Below are 16448 nucleotides of genomic sequence, written 5' to 3'. Positions count from 1 at the left end.
TGATTTTTAATGTATTGTTGGATTCAAATGATAATATTTTGTGGAGGATTTTGAAATCTATGTTAATCAGAGATATTGGCTTGTAGTCTCTTTTTTGTAGTGTCTTTACCTGATTTTGGTATTAGGGTAATGCTAGTCTCATAGAATAAATTTGAAACTTTTCCTCCTCTTCTATTTTTTTTTGGAATAGTTTAAGAATAGTTATTAACTCTTTAAATGTTTGGTAGAATTCACCTGTGAAGACATCTGGCCTTGCACTTTTGTTTTTGGGAGTTTTTTGATCACTGATTCAAATTCAATTTCATTGTTGATAATTGGGCTTTTTAAATTTTCTATTTCTTCCTGCTTCAGTTTTGGAGGTAATTTGTATCCAGAATTTAACCATTTCTTCTAGGTTGTCTAATTTGTTGGCATTTAGTTTTTCAAAATATTCTCTGATAATTGTAATTCTGTGGTGTCAGTTTCATTTCTCCTCTTTCATTTCTGATTTTGTTTATTTGATTCCCTTCTTTTCTGTTGTTTTTGAAGAGTGGCTGAAGTTTTATCTATTTAGTTCATCTTTTCAAAGAATCAGCTCCTGGTTTCATTGATATGTTCTATTGTTTTTTTTTCTATTTTGTTTATATCTGCTCTAATCTTTTTTATTTCCTTTCTTCTACTGATTTCAGGTTTTGTTTGTGCTTCTTTTTCTAGCTCTTTTAGATGTAAGTTTAGGTTGTTTATTTGAGATTTTTCTTCCTTCATAAGCCTATATTGCTATAAACTTCCTTCTTAGAGCAGCTTTTGTTACATGCCAAAGATTTTGGACCACTGGGTTTTCATTTTCATTTGTCTTTGTGTACTTTTTTATTACCCCTTTGATTTCTTGGCTGACCTATTCATGTTTAATAGCATGTTATTTAACCTCCATGTATTTGTGCTCTTTCTTGATTTTTTCTTGTGGTTGATTTTTAGTTTCATAGTGTTTTGGTCAGAAAAGGTACATGGTATGATGTCAGTATTTTTAAATTTGTTGAAACTTTATTTATGAACTAGTATTTTGTCTATTCTGGAGAATGTTCCATATGTACTTGAAAAGAATGTGTATTCTGCTGTTTTATGGTGGGATGGTCTGAATATATCTGGTAAACCCTTCTGGTCAATATGTCATTCAAAGCCACTGTTCCCTTGTTGATTTTGTTTGGATGATCTACCCATTGATATAGTGGGGTGTCAAAGTCCTCTACAATTATTGTATTACTATCCGTTACTTTCTTTATGTCTGTTATTAACTTTTTTATGTATTTGGTTGCTCCCATGTTGGATGCATATGTATTTTATATGCATTATATTATATATATGCATATAAGAAGATATACGATATAAGAAGAATTATATCTTCTTATTGTATTATTCCCTTTATTATTATATAATGTCCTTCTTTGTCTCTTGTTACTGTCTTTGTTCTAAAGTGTATTTTGTCCAATATAAGTATTGCTACTATGGCTTTATTTTCACATCTATTTGCATGATAAAGGGTTCTCCATCCCTTTGCTTTCAATCTGTGTGTCTTTAGGTCTGAAATGAGTGTCTTGCAGGCAACACATATATGAGTCTTACTTCTTCATCCACTCCATCACCCTACTTGATTGTAGTCCTTTGTTCCTTTCCTGTGCTCTTCTCTCACGATTAGTTGGCTTTCTTTAGTGGTATACTTGGATTTCTTTCTCTTTATTTTTTGCCTATTATTATTTTTTGATTTTTGGTTACCATTGGGTTCATACATAACAACTTCTGCATATAGCAGTCTATATTAGGTTGATGGTATCTTAAGTTTAAACCCATTATTTCCTCCCCTCCCTGCTTCCCATGTTTTAGGTACATGGTGTCATAACTTACATCCTTTTATTTTGCAAGTCTCCTGACTGATCTTTATAGATATACTTAAATTTACTTTTTTCATCCTACTTTTTCTTACTCCTACTGATGACTTTTCCTTTCCACTCAAAGAGTCTCCTTCATTATTATGAATTCCTTTAACTTATGTTTGCCTGGAAAACTCTTTATCTCTCCTATTTTGAATGATAGCCTTGTTGGATAGAGCATTCTTGGCTGTAGATTTTTCCCATTCAGGACTTTGAATATATCATGCCACTCCCTTCTGGCTTGTAATATTACTGCTGAGAAAAATCAGCTGATAGCCTTATTGATTCTCCCTTGTATGTAACTATTTTTTTTCTCTTGCTGCTTTTAAAATTCTGTATCAGTACTTTTTGTCATTTTAATTACTATGTGTCTTTGTGCAGACCTTCTTGGGTTGATTTTGTTGGGGGGCTTCTCTGTGCCCCCTGGATCTGGATTTCTGTTTCCTTTCCCAGATTTTGGAGATTTTCAGCTATTATTTCTTCAAATAAATTTTCTGCTCCCTTTTCTTTCTCTTCACCCTCTGAAATCCCTATAATGCAAATGATAGTATGCTTCATGGAATGTTGCAGAGTTCCCTAAGAATATTTTCATATTGTATTTTTTCTCTCACCTGCTCAGCTTTATTGATTTCCATTACTCTGTTCTCTAGGTTGTTCATCATTCTTCTACTTCATCTAGGCTACTATTTATTCCATCTTATGTATTTTTAATTTCATTTATTGAATTCTTCATCTCTGACTGGTTATTTTTTATGTTTTCTAACTTTGTAAAGGGCCTCACTGAGGTCCTTCACTCTTTCCTCAAGTCTAGTGAGTATCATCATGATCATTACTTTAAATTCTCTATCAAGCATAAGCTTTCTATCATTTTCAGTACATCTTTTACCTCTTTTGTTAGTTTGATTCCTAAGTATCTTATGTTTTTTGGTGCAATTGTAAATGGGATCAATTCCTTTATTTCTCTTTCTGCTGCTTCATTATTGCTGTATAGAAACACAACTGATTGGGGCGCCTGGGTGGCGCAGTCGGTTAAGCGTCCGACTTCAGCCAGGTCACGATCTCGCGGTCCGTGAGTTCGAGCCCCGCGTCGGGCTCTGGGCTGATGATGGCTCAGAGCCTGGAGCCTGTTTCCGATTCTGTGTCTCCCTCTCTCTCTGCCCCTCCCCCGTTCATGCTCTGTCTCTCTCTGTCCCAAAAATAAATAAAAAACATTGAAAAAAAAATTAAAAAAAAAAAAAAAAGAAACACAACTGATTTCTGTACATTGATTTTATATCCTGTGACTTTGCTGAATTTACATATCAGTTCTAGCAGGTTTTTTTTTTTTTGGTGGAGTCTTTGGGTTTTCTATGTAGAGTATCATGTCATCTGCAAAGAATGAAAGTTTGACTTTTTCTTTGCCAATTTGGATGCCTTTTATTTTCTTTGTTGTCTGATTGCTCAAGCTTGGACTTCCAGTACTATGTTGAACAATGGTGGTGAGAGTGGATATCCTTGTTGTGTTCCTGATGTTAGGGGGAAAGTTCTCAGTTTTTCCCCATTGAGGATGATGTTAGTTGTAGGTCTTTCATATATGGCCTTTATGATGTTGGGATATGTTCCTTCTATCCTTACTTTATTCAGGGCTTTTATCAAGAAAGGATGCTATATTTTGCCAAATGCTTTTTCTGCATCTATTGAGAGAATCATATGGTTCTTATCCTTTCTTTTATTAATGTGGTATATCATGTTGATTGATTTATAAATATGGAAGAAGCTCTGTAGCCCAGGAATAAATCCCACTTGACCATGGTGCATAATTCTTTTAATGTACTGTTGAATTTGATTTGCTAGTATCTTGTTGAGAACTTTTGCATCCAGGGTGTTTGCACCAGGGCTATTGGCCTGTAGTTCTTTTTGGTGAGGTCGTTGCCTGGTATTGGAATCAAGGTAATGCTGGCTTCATAGAATGAGTTTGGAAGCTTTCCTTCCATTTTTACTTTTTGGAACACTGTATGTTAACTAACTTAAATTTAAATAAATAAATTACATGCTCAAGAAAGAAAAAGGAAGCATTAACAAACTCATTAAATGTAATCTCGAACTCTAAAAAATAAAAAATACAAGAGATAACATGCTGGTGGGGATGTGGAGGGAAGGAAACCCTTGTGCACTGTTGGTAGTAATGCAAACTGGCACTGCTACTATGGAAAACAGTACAGAGGTTCCTCAAGAAAGTAAAAATCGAACATATGAGACAGCAATCACACTTCTTAGTATATAATCCAAAGGAAACAAAAACATTATCTCAGAGAGATATCTATACTCCTATGCTCACTTAAGGATTATCAACGATATCCAGGGTGCAGAAACAACCTAAGTGTCTGTGGACAGATAAGCAGATTCAGAAAATATGATGTATACATACAACTGAAGAAGTTTCAATCTTAAAAAAGGAAATCCTGCTGATTGGGAAAACATGAATTAACTTGGAGGGCATCATGCTAAGTGAAAAACAAACAAACATCCAGGCAAAGACAAATATTGCATGGTATCACTTATATGCGAAATTTAAAAAAAAAGTGGAAATCACAAGAAGAGAGTAGAAAAGTAGTTGCCAGGGGCTGGGAGTGTGGGAAATAGGAAGAGGTTCTGAGAATATATGTATAATATCATGAGCATAGTTGATAACACTGTGTTATGTAGTTTAAATGTGCTGAGAGTAGAACTTAGATGTTCTCTCTCTCTCTCTCTCTCTCTCTCCCTCACACACACACACACACACATACACACACACACACACACAACTAAATTAAAAAAAAAATACACTATTGGACCCAAAAAGGTTTTTTTTTTTAATTCTCTATCAGGCATATTACTTATCTCCATTCAGCTTAGGTTACCTTGCTAGGTTTTGTCCTGTTCTTTTGTTTGGAACATATTCCTCTGTCTCCTCTGTCTAACCTTCTGTGTCTGTTTCTGTGTGTTAGTAATGTCAGCTACATCTTTCTCTTGAAAGTAGTAGCCTTAAGAAGAAGGGGTCCTCTAGTGCCCTGGAGGACGTGTTGCTTCAGGAGTGTCTCCTATATGTGTTGTGTGCATCCTGCTGTTGTGGCTGAGCCACATTTGCCTTCAGTCCAGTCATCTGCAATGGCTCTCTTTGCCTGTTGTGGGCATTGTTTGGTTCCTGAGCTGTTAGTGGCCCAGTCTGGAGCTGCTTTGAACTTGTGTTGAGTCAGACCAGGCATCTGCCAGAGATGCAGTAACACTAAACATCAGGGTGCTTTCCCTGTTTTGTCCTCGAAAAGCTTTCATTGGTCAGTAGAGTTCTGCAGTCAGATCATTTATCTGCCCCAACCCACTTCTAGGGCCACAGTGTGACTGGTGTGCATAGTTATCTTTCCCTCTGTCCAGGGCATGCATCACTTTGGGATGGTGCTGGCCCTTGTGGGAGCTGCTCGTATGCTGCCAGGCTTGTGGTACCATTTTGGATGGGCTCCTGCCAACAGTGTACTGAAGGCAGTAGATCTGCAGAAGCATGTGGGAGCAGTGTGGGGGCGGGGGTGGGGTAAGTGAGACATTAGCAAAGTTTGTACTGGTATGTTGGAGGAAAAGACCTGGAGCTGAGGCCTGGCTGGAATGGGCATGTCCACAGGGGATATGTAGGTGGGGCACACGCTAGCAAATTAGGCATTGAGTTTCAGCCCTGCATGGAGTGCTCAGGCTAAGGCGCAGGGTGGGGGGAAATGGCTGTGGACAGCTTCTGTATTCCTGGAGAAGTCTCCCAATGAACCTTGATGCTCCAGCACAGGCTCCGAGATTGGTAAACAAATATCCCTCCTATATACCTTATAGGACATTCAAACTACTGCTTCTGTGCTGCATCTCCATGGAGATATTTGTTATGCTGTGTCTTTAAGGGTGGGAACTCAGTTTCCTCTCATCTTCCTGCCTTCTTGGCTCTCCCAGAGCTGAGACTACTGATTTTTAAAGTTCTAGGTTTTAAGTCCTGCAGGTTTTAAGAACTGGTGAAATATAGCCCCTCTGGCTTTCAAAGTCAAATTATATGGGGATTCATCTTTCCCATGTGGGCTCAACAGCGTGAGAGTCTGTTTCTCTTCCCTCTCTGCACCTGTGCTGTCCCTTCGCAGGGACAGTCTCGAGGGGCTCTTTAGCTCCCATCCATGTCTCTGTCCTTCCTACCCTCTTTGATGTGGCCTCTTCTCTTCACTGAGTTGTAGAGTTTGTTCTGCCAGTCTTGAGGTTGTCTTCTGTGGTTATAAGTAATATAGAAAAACATTCCCATATTTTCAAGTTATTTTCTTTGTTATCTTCCACAGTGATCATATATTAAATTTTTAAAAATTGTTTTAATGTTTATTTATTTTTGAGAGAGAGAGAGTGAGAGAGGAAGGGGCAGAGAGAGGGAGACACAGAATCCAAAGTCGGCTCCAGGCTACGAGCTGTCAGCACAGAGCCCGATGCGGGGCTCAAACCCTCCAGCTATGAGATCATGACCTAAGCCGAAGTCATTGGCTCAACTGACTCAGCCACCCAGGTGCCCCTCAAATATTAAATTTTAATTAGAAAAAATAGCAGCTATTTAAAGATGAATTTATCGTTCACAAAAATGTCATTTCTTTTGTTAAGGCAGGAATTGGCAAAGAAGACAAGTAGGCCAAATCCTGACTGTAGCCTGCTTTTGTTTTATGGCCCTTTGTGGATAAATTTTGCCAAAACTTGCCCTAAAGAGTAAAACCAATGAATGTGTATTTCATCAAGACCCTTTACTTTTCTCTAGTTATGAGAAGAGCCAGGGGGAAACCATCAAGATACACAAGATACACTACAAATTATTTAGAGTTCAAAAATTGCCTCAAGGTCATTTATTCAGGCTAGAGCTAACCTTTTTGAACAGCACATTATGTCATGAAGTTTATGTAGATTGATTGGATTCAATTTTCAAAACAATATTATGCAGTATATTTTTTATTCTACTTTTATTGCTAATCAAACCAAGGCATGGAGAGATCATACCCATAGCAAGAAACAGAGCCGAAATATAAGTGCAGCTGAATGATTCCAGGACCCCAGTACAGCCTTCCCCCATGTAAGAGAATCTGAAATGGCACACATCTCTTACATGGAATGGAAGTTGGCCTTGAAATCAGCCTTTACAAGGTGATTTTCTAGGAAGCCATCACCAAACTTCTATCTCTAATTGGAAATAAAATGCAGTTAAAATCACCTCTATAGATCAAAACTTCCATCTAAGGTTGGCTGCGTTCTCCTGGTAGATGGACTTGGTAGTGTACTCTGAGTTGATGGAATATAAATAAAGATGAGATATTTTTTCACCCTGGAGATTTTCAATTTGAAGTAGTTCATAAATTACAAAGGCTCACAAATCAAAATTATTAGAACTATTCTCTCATTAATAATTCATGTCTGATTAATGATAATAGAGAAAAGAAATTAGCATGATATTTAGTGGCTACCGCATGCCTTTCCATGGAGATTTCATCACGTTTATTACAATCAAATGTAATAATAATGTGACTTTAAAATCCTTTGCTTACTATTTCTATACGCAACTTTTGAATTAAAAATATACTAGACTAATGCAAATCCACGGGGAGGTCTCACATTTCCTTGCAAAACCTTTTTTTTAAGATCCCACCAAGATATGAGATGACTAGAATTATACCATAATATAGACAAATATTTTTTAATATGAAACCATAGTATGTTACCATGTTATGAACTCTCAGCTGACACAGCAGAAATAGAAAAGAGTTTTAATTTTTTTTACATAATTTAAATTTTTCATATAATCCAATATTACTAAGTATAAAGTAAGCAACTAAGATGCTTCCATTTAGGTTACAGAACTTTCTTTTTATGAAGTGTGTATATGTTATGAGCCAAAGCATTTAAAAATTTTTCCCCCACATTTTATCAGGCTATACTGGTATCATAGACAAACTATATCCTGGATATTCCTTAAGTATGCTCCATGATTCTTTTATGGGTGAGAGATTTAGTTTGGCATTAAAGTGTAAAGTCATGAAAAAGAATTATCTGCCAAGGTTTAAGAAACATCTTTTTGAAACATTGTTAATATAATGTTTGCAACATATAACCATCTTCAAAAGTATCTAAGCTACAAAATTACCAAGACCTGTACTTCTCTTTCTTATAGTAATTTATATGGTGTTGGTATTGTCATACATTTTTAGTCATGTGAATGATGTAAAAGCCAATAAGACAATATGCCAAATTTCTGTGAATCGCAATAAGTTGCATTAAGTTAAGAAATGTTTTCTTCTAATCTGGTGTAAGAAAGTTGTATACCTTGGTTCTAGGGCTTTCTTTGAGGATTATGATACATATCCACGATAAGTTCTGTCCCTATATTCTAAAAAATATTTAGGGGTAAAAAATTATCAAAAGATTTATGTTATTAAAAGAATAACTCTTTAGTTTCCAAGCCAGTTTTCATAGGTTATAAATGACCTCACAAAAATAACATATGTTTGCTTGCTTGCTTGTTTGCTTGCTTAGCTAAGACAAATGATAATTCTGACACCCACTAATGATATTTTCAGATGGTCAAAGATTTATTATTATGAATGGAGCAGAGGTTGAGATTTCAAATGAATTTTACACAGTTCTTAAAATCTATTTTTTATCTTAAAATCATAATCCATTTTATGTTCTTATTAAATTTTTATCATTACATTAGGATACAAGTACACATATACACAATACACCTATCAGAGTGGCTATTATTTTCTATTACATGTTTACTTAAATATTTGAATTTTTAAAGTATGTACATTTGATACTTTGATAACATAAATTAAAGAAAAACTAGCAGTCTTAGATTCTGGTAATAAAGTCCAGATCACAGGAAAAATTAAGACTAAGAAATGCCAGTTATTGTTTTGTTGAAGGTTTTATTTATTCCACAAGGGATAATTGCTTTGTTACCAGAGACTGCTACCTTCCTAAAAACCCTAGTTTTATAAAATAGAAATTTGTTTTTAATTCTTTAAATGTTCAAGGAGCATCATTTCATCCATACTGCTGAAGCAATTTCCCACCTCCTCAACTATTTCAATAAATTCTTATTGAATGCCTCCCTTCTGCAAAGCAATTGGGAGAATACAAAGATGAATAGGACATAGCCTATTTCCTTAAAATGCTTAGAGGATAGCAGGTAAGATGGGTTCACAATAACTAGGATAGAATGATATATGATATGTTGTACATCAAGAATCAGAAAATGAGGCACCTACAGATGTCTTAATGAAAACAAATGTGTGAGTTGAGTAGGAGAAAGGTAATGGGGAGGAGTGGAGGCTATAGATGGACTGGTGTGTCCATGAACTACACAAAGCCTTTCAAAGACATTTTGATAAACATGGTACCAGCCAGACAAACATAACTAAAAATTATTATATTAAGCTACAAATCTACAATGTTTAAGGAAGAGTGTGGGTGACTGTATTCTTACACTTACATACATATGTGTGTGTGAAATGTAATAAAAAAGCATTTTAAGACATAACTTGCACTTGAGTTAGTATTTATAGCACTTTGTAGAAGTGGCATATTATATATGGATCATTATTTTTATAATAAAGCAGAAAGTGTAAATTTAACTCATGGATAACAAGATATTTTTTCTCTTCCCAGAATATTTTTATGGAAATTATTTATAACATTACTAAGGTAAAAAACAGACTTATTTATGGATTGATAAATATAGGCTACAATAATCAGTAATGCTGATTTTACTTATAATGTTTAAATTAAACTCTTGGTATGTCCTTTACATGTTCCATCTAGCAATACAAAGTAATCCAAATCATTGGCAAGATTTATAATGTACCTGACATCTGCAGTCTCTACTATTCAAAATATTTTAGGGACTTTACTGATGCTTACATGAAATGCTATCCCACTTTTAAATATGTACAGTATTTGTCATCACAGTAACTGAAATACAACAAAATTGAAAATATTTTCTTCATATTAATAACTTATATAATACTAAAATTGGAATTTCTTGAATATATTATACCAAAGAACAGGTCAACAGTAACATATTTTAAAACTTTTTTAAATAGCTTGTTCAGACTCAAATACACCATAAAGTTATCAAGAACAATAAAATAACAATCATAAAAACAAAGTAATTCTTCAAAGAGAAATTGGTAATTGGGAATTTTTAAAGTCTGATACTCTAACATTATTGTCTTCAGGAAAATGCAAAGAAATATCCATTATATCAAAATACTATTAACTTTCTCTTTTTTTTAAGAACAACTCACTCATTGTCATTCATCCAATATCATTCAACAATTCACTCAATGTATTTCTGTCAGTTTATAAAATTATATATATACATATATATATACATATAATATATAATACATATGATGTATACATATTATATATGTACATATAATATATACATATATGTACATATAATATATACATATTATAATACATATATAAATTATATATATACATAGACATATATATCTGTGTGTGTATGTGTGTGTGTGTGTATTCTCTGCCCCCAATTCCTGGCACAGAAACTCCTAAAATCCTTGTAATTTCCTAAGTGAGAGGAGCACCAAGAACAACTTTTGTTCTAATATTTGGTCTTTGATCTGGGTTTCTGACAGAGCTCCTAAATCTCTTAGAATTTCCTGGGTGATAGTAGTGTCTTTGTTCTAATGAAGTGACTCTTGGTGGGCTCCTGAATGTGGGTAGTCAACAGAAAGAGCAAGCTGTAATTAGAAGCTTGGGATTTTTAGCCCCAATCCCCATTCTCCAGAGAGGGAAGAGGGACTAGAAATGGAGTTAATGTTTGCTCATGCCTATGTAATTAAACTTCCATAAAAATTCCTAAAGTACGGGGTTCAGAGAGCTTCCAGGTGGGTGAACATATGCATGTACAGAGAAAGTAGTGTACCCCCACTTCTCAGGGAAAGAAAACTCCTGTGCTCAGAACCCTCCCAGTTCTCACCCTATGTATCTCTTCATTTGGCTGTTCATCTCTATCCTTCATCATGCACTTCATTACATAAGAAACTTGTGAATGCAAGTGTTTCCCTGAATTCTGTAGGCTGTTCTAGCAAATAATGGAATCCAAGGGAAATGAGGTCATGGGAAGCCTGGGTCTGTTGGACAGAAGCTATGGGTAACCTAGGGACCTACTACTAGTACTTTCTATTGGCATTTGAAATGGGGGAGTTACTTTCATGAGACCGAACCCTTAACCTTTAGGATCTGAGCTTATCTCCAGGTAGATAATGTCAGAATTGAATTAAACTGTAGGACATTCAGCTTATGTCATAGAGAGTTGCATGGTGTTGAAGGGTTGTGAATGTGGTAGCAGTGTGAGAGTAAAGGAAAAACATGTAGGAGGAAGACTGAAATTTTCCTACCCACAAAGTATATATAATTGACATTTCCCCCATTAATGTTCCTAGAAGAGTAGATCAATTACTATGAAGAAAGACACTGGGGCAGGGGCGGCGGGTGGGGGGGGGGGGATGTGTAATAGTAATTTTTACTGTTGTCTTTTTACTGTTGACCTTGACACCTGAGTGTGTAGAATTGGAAGTATGCACAAAAATGGTGAGGTAGAATTTCTCATAAAACACTGTTTTAATGTTCCCAAACCATCTTAGATGTCTTCCCATGCCAATGTAAACAATCATATGTACTCCTCTTAAAGTATGGCTCTTGTCATGGTGGATTATTCTATTGCCAACTTGGTGAGGCTGGCAACTACATTTTCCAGAATCCCCTTCCCTGTGTGGGTTTGGGTCTGAGTTGGCCAAAAGAGAAATCTGCATGAGCTATGGAGGCAAGAGCCACCAGTCTCATACTTTCTGATTTATTTTTTGTCATTTCCTTTCCTTTTATTTTATTTTATTTTTTGGAATAAGGGTTTTTTTTCTTTTTACCCTTTTTCTCTTTTCTTCTGTTTTTTTTTTTCTTTCTTTTTCCTGGAATCAGTCTTATAGTTTTTGATTCTCTGTTTTGTTGTTCCCTTTCCTTTTCTCTTTCTATGGGATCAGGCTCCCTAACCTGCCATTTTTTTCCAGGGTTACTTCAACAAGCAACTCAAAACACACCTACTTAAAGGTGTAAACACTCCACCACTGCAAGCATGGAGGAGCTCTGCAGAGGAATGACCAGTGGGAAAAGGAGCCAGAACCAACAGCAAAGTACACAAAGCATACGCCAGAAACACTTCCTGGAGTGCCAGGGCCTGGACAGTGTATGACCTTTTTTAATATTGTAGTATTCTCAGGTGCAGGAAACATAACAAGCTTTTAAAGCACACAAAAGACAGAAACTTAGACCAAAGGACAAGACAGAGGAATTCTCCCCAAAAGGAAGGTCAAGAAGAAATCACAGGAAGGGACTTGCTCAAAACAGATGTAAACAATGTATCTGAACAAGAATTTAGAACAGTCATAAGACTACTAGCTGGGCTTGAAAAAAGCATAGAAGACACCAGAGAAACCCTTGCTGCAGAGATCAAAGACCTAAGAACTAGTCAGGATGAATTTAAACAATGTTATAAATGGGATGCAAAATAAACTAGAACAGTGACAACAAAGACTGAAGAATCAGAGGAGAGAATAAGTGAAATAGAAAATAAAATTATGGAAAATAATAAAGCTGAAAAAAAAAAAGAGAAAGGAAGTACTATATGAGGGGAGACTTAGAGAACTAAGTGATTCCATGAAATGAACCATTATCTATATCATAAGAGCCCCAGAAAAACAAAAGTGAGAAAAAGGGACAGAAAGTTTATTGAACAAATTATAGCTGAGAACTTCCCTAATCTGGGGAAGGAAACAGGCATCCAAGTCCAAGAGGCACAGAGAACTGCCTTCAAAATCAACAAAAACAGGTCAACGCCATGACATATCATAGTGGAACTTGCAAAATACAAGGACAAAGAGAGAATTCTGAAACCAGCTAGAAACAAAAGGTCCTTAACCTACAAGGATAGGCACATAAGATTAGTAGCAGATCTGTCCACTGAAACTTGGCAGGGCATAAGTGAATGGCAGTAAATATTCAATGTGCTGAACAAGAAAAGTATGCAGCCAAAAAACCTTTATGCATCAAGGCTGTCATTCAGAATAGAAGGAGAGATAAAGACTTTCCCAGAAAAACAAATACTAGAGTCTGTGACCACTATGCACAGCCCTGCAAGAAATTTTAAGGGGGACTCTCTGAGTAGAGGGAAGAAAAAGCAGCAAAGACTTTGTACAAAGGACCAGAGAACATCACTAGAAACATCACATTTACAGTTAACACAATGGCATTACATTCATATTGTCAACAATCACTCTGAATGTAAATGGACTAAATGCTCCAAGTCAAATGACATAGGGTATCAGAATAGATTTAAAAAAGCAAGCTCCATCTACATCCTGCCTACAAGAGACTCATTTTAGACGTAAGGACACCTGCAGATTGAAAGTGAGGGGTTGAAGTACCATCTATCATACTAACAGAGGTGAAAAGAAAGCTGGATTTACCATACTTACATCAAACAAACTAGATTTTATAACAAAGACCGTAACAAGAGATGAGTAAGGGTGTTATATCATAATTAACAGGTCTTTCCAAAGAAGGTCTAACAATTATAAATATTTATGCCCCCAACTTGGAATACCCAAATATGTAAATCAATTAGTCATAAAGAAACTCAGTGATAATAATACCATAATAGTAGGAGACTTTAATAACCCACTTACAACAATAGATATATCATCTAAGCAGAAAATCAACAAGGAAACAATGACTTTGAATGATTCAGATGGACTTAACAGATATAGTCGGAACATTTCTTCCTAAAGCAGCAGAATACACATTCTACTCAAGGGCACATGCAACATTCTCCAGAGCAGATCACATGCTGGGTCACAAATGAGCTCTCAATAAGGTACAAAAAGACTGAGATCATCACATGCATATTTTCAATTACAACACTATGAAACTTGAAATCAACCACAAGAAAAAATTTGGAAAGCCCTCAAATACAAGGAGGTTAGAGAACATCCTACTAAAGAATGAATGGGTCAACTAGGAAATTAAAGAAAAAAAATACATGGAAACAAGTAGAAATAAAAACACGATAATCCAAACCTTTTGGGATGTAGCAAAGGCAGTCTTAAGAGGAAAGTACATTGCAATTCAGGCCTATCTCAAGAAGCAAGAAAGGTCCCAAATACACAACATAACCTTACACCTAAAGGAGCTAGAAAAAGAGCAACAAATAAAGCCCAAAGCCAGCAGAGAAGGGAAATAATAAAGATTAGAGCAGAAATAAATGGTATAGAAACAAACAGCAACAACAAAACAGTTGGAGAGATCAATGAAACCAAAAGTTAGTTATTTGAAAGAATAAACAAAATTGATAAACCCTTAACCAGATTTATCAAAAAGAAAAGATAAATGACCCAAACAGATAAAATCGAGAATGAAAGAGGAGAGATCACAAACAAAACCACAGAAATACAAATAATTATAAAAGAATACTATGAAAAATTACATGTCAACAAACTGGACAATCTGGAAGAAATGGACAAATTTCTAGACACTCACACACTACCAAAACTCAAACAGGAAGACGGAGGAAATAGACAATTTTAGCAGGCCCATAACCAGCAAAGAAATTGAATCAGTTATCAAAAATAGAAGTCCTAGACCAGATGACTTCCCAGGGGAATTCTACCAGACATTTAAAGAAAAGTTAATACCTATTTTTCTCAAACTGTTCCAAAAAATGGAAATGGAATGAACACTTCAAAATTAATTCTATGAAGCCAGCATTACTTTGATTCCAAAACCAGACAAAGACTCCACCCAAAAGGAGAATTACAGGCCAACAGCCCTGATGAGCCAGGATGCAAAAATTCTCAACAAGATACTAGCAAATCAAATTCAATAGTACATTAAAGAATTATTCACCATGATCAAGTGGGTTTAATTCCTGGGCCACAGGGCTGGTTCAATATTCACAAATCAATCAGTGTGACACACCACATTAATAAAAGAAAGGATAAGAACCATATGATCCTCTCAATAGATGCAGAAAAAGCATTTGACAAAATACTGCATTGCTTCCTAATAAAAACCCTCAAGAAAGTCAGGATGGAAGGAAATACCTCAACATCATAAGCCACATATGAAAGGCTCACAGCTAGTATCATCCTCAATGGGGAAAAACTGAGAGTTTTCCTGTTAAGGTCAGGAACATGACAGGGATGTCCACTCTCACCACTGTTTTTCAACATAGTACTAGAAGTCCTAGCCTCAGCAAGCAGACAACAAAAAGAAATAAAAGACATCCACATTGGCAAATAAGTCAAACTTTCACTCTTTGCAGATGACATGATACTCTACATGGAAAACTGAAAGACTCCACCAAAACACTGCCAGAATTGATACATAAGTTCAACAAAGTCCCAATTTTTGTTTTGTTTCTATATAGTAATAATGAAGTTGCAGAAAGAGAAATCAAGGTATTGGTCCCCTTCACAATTGAACCAAAAACCTTAAGATACCTAACCAAAGAGGTAAAAAAAGCGGCACGCTGAAACTATTGAAAAGTTATGAAAGATAATGAAGAAGAAATAAATGGTAAAACATTCCAAGCTCATGGATTGGAAGAACGAATATTGTTAAAATGTCTATATTACCCAAAACAATCTACACATTTAATGCAGTCACTATCTAAATAATACCAGCATTCTTCACAGAGTTAGAACAAACAATCTGAAATTTGTATGGGACCATAAAAGACCCCAAATAGCCAAAGTAATGTTGAAAAAGAAAAGCAAAGCTGGAGGCATCACATTTCTGGAAAAGCTGTATACGAACCTATCATCATCAAGACAGTATGGTACTGGCACAAAAACAGACACATAGATAAATGGAACAGAATACTGAGCCCAGAAGTGGACCCACAAATGTATGGCCAACTAATTTTTGACAAAGCAGGAAAGAATATCCAATAGATAAAAGACTATCTCTTTAGCAAATGGTTCTGGGGAAACTGGACAGTGACATTCAAAAGAATAAAACTGAACCACTTTATTACAACATACACAAAAATAAATTCAAAATGGATGAAAGACCTAAGTGTGAGACAGGAAACAATTAAAATTCTAGAGGTGAAAACAAACAACAACCTCTTTGACCTTGGCCGCAGCAACTTCTTACTAGATGTGTCTCAGGGGGCAAGGGAAACAAAAGCAAAAATGAACTATTGGGACCTCATCAAGACCAAAAGCTTCTGCAAAGGTAAGGAAAAAATCAACAAAACTTACAGACAACCAACAGCATGAGGGAAGATATTTGCAAATGACATGTCATATAAATGGTTAGTATCCAAAATCTATGAAGAATTTATCAAACTCAATACCCCTAAAATAAATAATCCAGTGAAGAAACGGGCAGAAGACATGAATAGACACTTTTCCAAAGAAGACATCCAGATGGCTAATAGACACA

This window comes from Felis catus, chromosome A2, assembly GCF_018350175.1.
Source record: "Felis catus isolate Fca126 chromosome A2, F.catus_Fca126_mat1.0, whole genome shotgun sequence".
In the NCBI taxonomy this organism is placed as follows: Eukaryota; Metazoa; Chordata; class Mammalia; order Carnivora; family Felidae; genus Felis; species Felis catus.
Note: the sequence above shows the minus strand (reverse complement) of the source record.